At 33.5% G+C, this 6,707-nt stretch overlaps 1 long non-coding RNA gene across 1 annotated transcript; it reads left to right on the plus strand.

Moving 5' to 3' along the window:
• The first annotated feature begins 400 nt into the window (after positions 1-400).
• On the plus strand, positions 401-4,733 carry LOC107866240. The gene is made up of 5 exons (XR_001672822.2): positions 401-589; positions 2,767-2,880; positions 2,971-3,017; positions 3,126-3,957; positions 4,037-4,733. It is a non-coding gene; the product is annotated as an uncharacterized LOC107866240 (long non-coding RNA).
• Positions 4,734-6,707: the final 1,974 nt, after the last annotated feature.

A 6,707-nucleotide genomic window follows, 5' to 3' on the forward strand; every position in this document is an offset into this window, starting at 1 on the left:
TATTAAATTATCTTTTGATCTTTTAAATGGAACAACTATTTTTAGTATATTAAATAAGTAAAGATATGTGGAGAGAATAGTAATAATTGTTATGAATGGTGAAACTATTATCTTAAAAAATGGAAAAGGGTAAAAAATAATCTTGAACTATCTGAAATGGATCAAAAATACCCTTTGTTAGTTTTTTGGCTCAAAAATATTCCTCCGTTAAATATTTGGCTCAAAACTACCCTTCCCCTAAATAGAAATCCACCAAACGCATATCTAGGTAAAAAAGGTCACGTGGCCGTGCCACATCACCATCCACATCATCTTTAATTTCACAAGCTAACTAATAAATTGACCCGTCCCATAATTAAAATAACCCAACCCAAAGTGAAATAACAAAAGGTAAAAGAATCGGGTCTTTCTCTTTTCCTTAATCGTTCTCTGTCCTGAAAAAAATTACGTTCTAGGTTCACTGTGGCTGCTGCTTGCATTCAATCAAAAGGGAAAAGATCCATTGTCACAATAAGGTTCATTACGACTGCATATGGTATAAATTGCTTATTGGATTCAAAAATCTTTGGTGGTGACTCGAGCTTCATTTGTGAGTTCTTTCCTCTTTCGAAATTTGCTATTAGGTTATAATTTTTTAAAGTTTGGGTTTAAAATCTCGAATTCATGCATGTTTTGTTAATAGCGAACTTCTGAAATCTTGCATGCAATGTGATTTTGGTCTTAAAGATTCGGGCATGGTATAATATGGTTTTGTATTCTTTTAAAAAATTTGTCTTGTATATTTTGGTACTATTTGGTCATATTAAATTTAGTGGTATTTATGTAATTTTGGTTTAGAGTGATTGGGATATGAATATGAGTTAGAATTTTCTATTTCTTTGAGAATTTTGTCTTATATATTGTGGTCCTATTTTATTAAATGACATCTATTTTATCATGTCTAGAAAGAGAATTTTCTTTGTCTGTAAATGATAAATACATAGTTTCTCGTAAATTTGAAGCTATCATTTGTTACCTACCTAACCTTATAAAACTCAACATTAGTTTACAATATTTATGTGTGTTGTTTTATATAATTCAAATTTGATTTTTGTGGTCCTAATGCCTCTTTTTTCATTGTTTATTATTGTGTTGCTAGTTGAGGGGTCTTATTCCTCTATTTTTGTGAAAAAAAAATGTGATCCCTCCATGTTTGCTCGTCTTAAGTGATTTATGTGATCCCAATATTCCTTTTTCATTGTTTATTATTTGTTGCTAGTCGAGAGCTTTCTTTTTCTCTATTTTTTAAGTGTAATAAATATGTGGTCCTCTATGTTATGTTGTTTTTTAAGTTTTGAAGTTCACCAGTAAACGCTTTCTTTATGTTTACTAGTAAACAAATCTGAAGTTTTACTTTTTTGATGTTGCTCTCTAATACGATTTATGTGTGTGTGTTTTCCAGACAACTAAATATGAAATATTTGTTTGTTGATTTTATGCTACACTATGGGAGTAAATGGATTAAAATTCCCCAACTAATATATGAAGAGAAGTATGTTGCTTCTAGGAGAGATGTTGCTTCTGATATGATAGATTACTATAAGATAAAAGATGAATAAACCCAAAACTTAGGATTTTTAGATGTGAAACAACTACTTGTGAAAGGTCCATGTAAGACACTTTTCTTGGTTGAAGGGTCTGAAGGTATTAAAATACTCCAGTCACTGCTAAATGAACAATTCAAAGTGATTCATTTTTTTGCTGTTGATGATTTTGAAGAATGGTCTATCAGAAACAGCCTTTCTACTTCTTTAGAGGTAGAGATATGGACTGCGTACATCTTACCCTCCTCAAACCTCACTATGTGTTGTTGTTGTTAATGATGATGATTTTGAAGAATCTATTTTTGCTCCAACTTTAGTCTATCATTCTGAAGAACACTTCATTGAGTGTGAATATGGTACTGATGCTGAATCAGAAACTGATTCTACTGATAATGGTGAGTCAAATTATGAGGAGTATAACTTTGAAGAGTTAGAAGCCATTAAGATGCAACAAAATAGAAAAGTGAATGACAAACTTGATCATTACAAATAACTTCATCTTTCAATGACCTTTAAGGACAAGAAAGAGGCTAAAAGAGTTATGGATCTCTATGCCCTTGCAAATAAGAAACCACTTAGAGTGAAGCAAAGTGACAAAACAAGACTGGGGTATATATGTGAGGATGGCTGCTCATTTGTCATTTTAGTTTCACTAGATGGTAACGGTCCAGGATTTAAGGTTAAAACCTTAATTAAAAAGCACACTTGTGAGGATGCATTTACAAATTCTAGAGCCACCACATCTTCTTTATCCCAATATTTTAAGGGTAAAGTGTAGAATAATCCTAAGTTCAAAATCAAGGATATGAGATAAAACTTGGATGATCAATTTAATTTGAATGCTAACCCCTTAATGTTGAAAAAGGCCAAGAGGATGGTACTTCAAAAAATGGAAGGCAGCTTCTTAGATGAGTACAACAAGTTAGAGGCTTACATACATGAGATTAGATTGAGTAATTTAGACAGTGATGTAGTGATTAATTTATCAAAGGATGGCTTGGAACAAGGCAAAATAAAGTTTCTTAGAATGTACATATGCTTCAATGCACTAAAGTTGGGATGGAAAGAAGGATTGAGACCTTTTATCGAAATGGATGGGACCATTTTGAAAGGCCATTACAAGGGATAACTAATTGTGGCTATATGACAAGATTGTGATAACTGCTTCTATACTTTGGCATAGGCTATAGTTGATAAGAAAACATCAAGGACTTGGACATGATTTCTACAACTGCTAGAGAAGTCATTGACTCTGAAAAATGGTGAAAGTGTCACTTTCATGTCTGACATGCAGAAGGTAAATTTTAGTTTATAAATTTTAATTTATTTGAATTTGTCCACATATGTTTTTCATGCAACTGAATATTTATTTATTTCACATGATCAGGGACTGGTAGATACAGTGAAAAATGTCCTTCCTTTAGCCCACCACAGGTACTTCAAGTCATTGCAATATTTTTCTCTTTGTATTTTTTAGCTAAACATTCACTTTTTATATTGTATAAGTATTATGTTAGGCATGTTGATTCCAACTGGATGCAGAGGTTTAGGTCAGGAGAGATAAAGAAACTGCTTTGGTTGGCTTTTTGGAGTACCTATGAAGAAGATTTCAAGGACCAGTTGGAGCATTATCAGAGGAAGCTGTCAAAGACTTATTAAAATTCAATCTAGTGAGATGGTGCAGGGCATATATGGGGACACTGTTTGGAAAAATTAGAAGGTGGATAATAATTTCACTGAGTCCTTCAACTCTTAGATATTGGAGCCAAGTAGAAAGCCAATCTTGAAGATGCTTGAAGAAATAAGAGTTAAGATAATAAATAGATTGAAAGAGAAAGAAAATAAGGTTAGAAGATAGAAGGAAAATTTTAGTCATAAGTGCTTGGAATTGTTCACTGCCAATAAGAAGATTGCTCATTTTTGTACTGTTAACTTCAATGGTGATATTGGTTATGAAGTGTTTGAAAGTGAAGATAGGCACATAGTGAACTTGGTGGAGAAGAAATGCACTTGTAGGTCTTGGTAGCTGATTGGAATTCCATGCCCTCATGCCATCAAGGCTATGTAGTATAAAAAAATGAAACCTGATCTTATGAAAAAAGAGATAAGGGTATGATATAATAAGGAAGCTTACTTGAATACATACAAGGTCAAGTTGCTGCTTATAAGAGGTGAAAACTTTTGGAAGATTTTGACAGAACATGCAATAGATCCACCAGATTTAGTAACGACTGTTGGAAGGACAAAAATCAAAAGAACAAGAGAAAAAGATGCAGCAATTAAAAGAGAAGGAGAATGGGCTCACTCAAGAAAGAAAACTAGAATGACTTGTAGTAAGTGTGGTTCAGTAACACATAATGCAAAGACATGCAAGGTATCCCTTTTATGCATATCTATATAAATGATAATCTTATGAATATTTATATGAACTAATTTTATACACTTTAATTTAGTTTGCTGAAGATGAACAAGGGGAGAGATTGAAGAGAAGAAGGGGCAGAACTAAAAAGAAAGAAATTCAAGAAGATGTGTATGGCATTAATAGTTCAGACCCTCAACCAACACAAGAAGGAGAGGACCACCGCGATGAACCATTTGGTCCTGCTAGTGAACCCGAAAGTGATCCAGATTTAAAGCCTCAAATTATTCCTGAAGATACAAGGTTATTGGTAAGGCAAACTAGCAGCGGAGGGGGTGTTGGCAATTGTGCTTGAAATTGGAAAGCCTTTGAATGGATCCCATAAGTCGAGGGAGAGTGGGTTGAAGATGTTGCTCCTATGACCACCGAAGAAGCTTGGAATCAGAGACATTCTTGGGACTTTGTTGTCTGAAGAAAACAAAAGATGGATTATAAAGCTTGAATTTTTCTTTAATAGTAGTGTTTAATCAGGTGATATGAATAAGAGAAAATGTTGTGCTATTTATAGGCGATGAATCGATAACAAGGTCATTTTTTATGTGCATTAGACAACTTGTAATGACAAGACAACTTGATAACTCCCTTCTGTAACATCCAAATAACAATTTTCCTGTGTGCAGAGTCAAACTCCATTGATGTTTGTTGTATGACCATTACCCAGAACTTATAATCTCTAAAATAGAATAGCTATCCATGTGAAGATAACAATCATTTATATAAGAAAGATAAACTTACCCTCTAGAGTGCAACTTCTTTAATATTGATATACCTTCAATGGCAATTCATGCTACCATTTCAGTAGACATTCTAAATTTGACAAAATTAAAGATCCAACACTTTTTGAGTTCCAGGAACCGGCATATGACATTCAAAAGATAAGCTCCAGAATACAAATAATAGAAAATAAATGTTACAACAAATATTTTGTTTTTATATGAATATTCGTGTTCAAATTTCCACGGATTCGTTGTTTGCTTATTTGCTTCATATAATTCAAATAACATAAGGCATCTTGAAGCTTCTTGTTCATATCTCTCTTCAAAAGGTGATATACGACAATGTTTGTCGAATTGGACATTTGTGCATCACAATGATCATCTTATACTTTTCACACTTCAACCTTTATATCCCAAAGGTATAAGTATTTGTCTGGAACTCTAACAGTGACTAGTCCAGAGGATTCGTTGTAATAAAACTGCACTTCTTAATTGTGCACTTGTATTCATTTAGGTTTTGTAAATTAATAAGCTCCAAATATGCCACATCCATGAACCTTCATGGAGATTAGTCCACTTTTTTCCTCTGTTTCATATTTCAACTCTTTGATTGCTCCTCCTGAATTAAGCATATTTACAAGACCAATCAGAGTAAATCTTGATCCTATAGACATTTTCTTTATTGGAACCACTGCAAAGATTTCATATTCTCTCACGTTCAGAGTAACTGGAATTGATGCATTTGTAGGAAGACAAACAAAATCCCCTGCATTGGTTAAAATCGGGTAAGCAAAATGCAGATTTCTTCAGTTAGAAATATAGTAGAAATAATAGAAGTAATTAGATCATCTTACTGTAAAGATAAAAATAGAGAATAGCGTCGCCAGTCCATCCATCATGAGCAATCCTTGGTAAGTAATTGACATCATTAGCACGAATAATCCCAGCTATTGTCCCTGGTTGACAATCGTAGATTAGGTTCTTCTTACCGAACTTACACCATCCAGCTCCTTGACAGTTGAATACACCAAAAACTCCATTGAAATCTTTTAGGTTCCAAATCTTCAAAAGACTGATATTCATAAGCAAAATTAATGTACATTACAAAGTATATCACAGTTGAAAACTATCTGATCAAGAAAATACCTTATGCCATCTTTTACTAGATCAGAAAACAAGCAGTCTCTATTAATTAGATAAATGATCACAAACTTTAACACTATGTACCTTTTTGAAATTAAGGGTGTAATCAGGTTCGCAACTTGCAAAATAGAAGGCGCAGCTTAAAGACCATCCAAACAAGTTTGTTTATTGGTAATAGTTGCGCTAATCCTGGTTAAAACATCATCAACTTCTATATTCTCAACTACAACGAACTTCAAAAACTCTCTAAGATCTCACCACATAACCTTTGTTTCCATGTTCAGTTGAGTAGGAAATAATTGGATTCCTACTTTCCTGAGCATCAATGATCATAAGGCGACAGACATGATCAGGGTAGTTACTTATAGTACTAATTGGTTTTCCCCAATCATCTTGGTATAGTTGCACCTCATTCGAGATTTTAAACCCAAATTTCAAAAAATTATAACCTAATAGCAAAATTTCGAAAGGGGAAAGAACTCACAAATAAAGCTCGAGTCACCACCAAAGATTTTCAAATCCAATAAGTAATTTATACCATATGCAGCTGTAGTGAACCTTAGATTGTGACAATGGATCTTCCTCTTTTGATTGAATGCAAGCAGCAGCCACAGTGAACCCAGTGAATCCCAGAACATAATAATTTTTTAGGAGAGAGAACGATTAAGGGAAAGAGAAACACCCGACTATTTTACCTTTTTTTTATTTCATTTTGGGTTGGGTTATTTTAATTGTGGGTCAAGTCGGTTTATTATTTGGATTTTGAAATTAAAGATGACGTGGATGGTGATGTGGCGTGACCACGTGGCCTTTTTTACCTCGGTGGAATGCTTGGTGGGTTTCTGT

The sequence above is a fragment of the Capsicum annuum genome, chromosome 3 (genome assembly GCF_002878395.1).
Source record: "Capsicum annuum cultivar UCD-10X-F1 chromosome 3, UCD10Xv1.1, whole genome shotgun sequence".
NCBI lineage: Eukaryota > Viridiplantae > Streptophyta > Magnoliopsida > Solanales > Solanaceae > Capsicum > Capsicum annuum.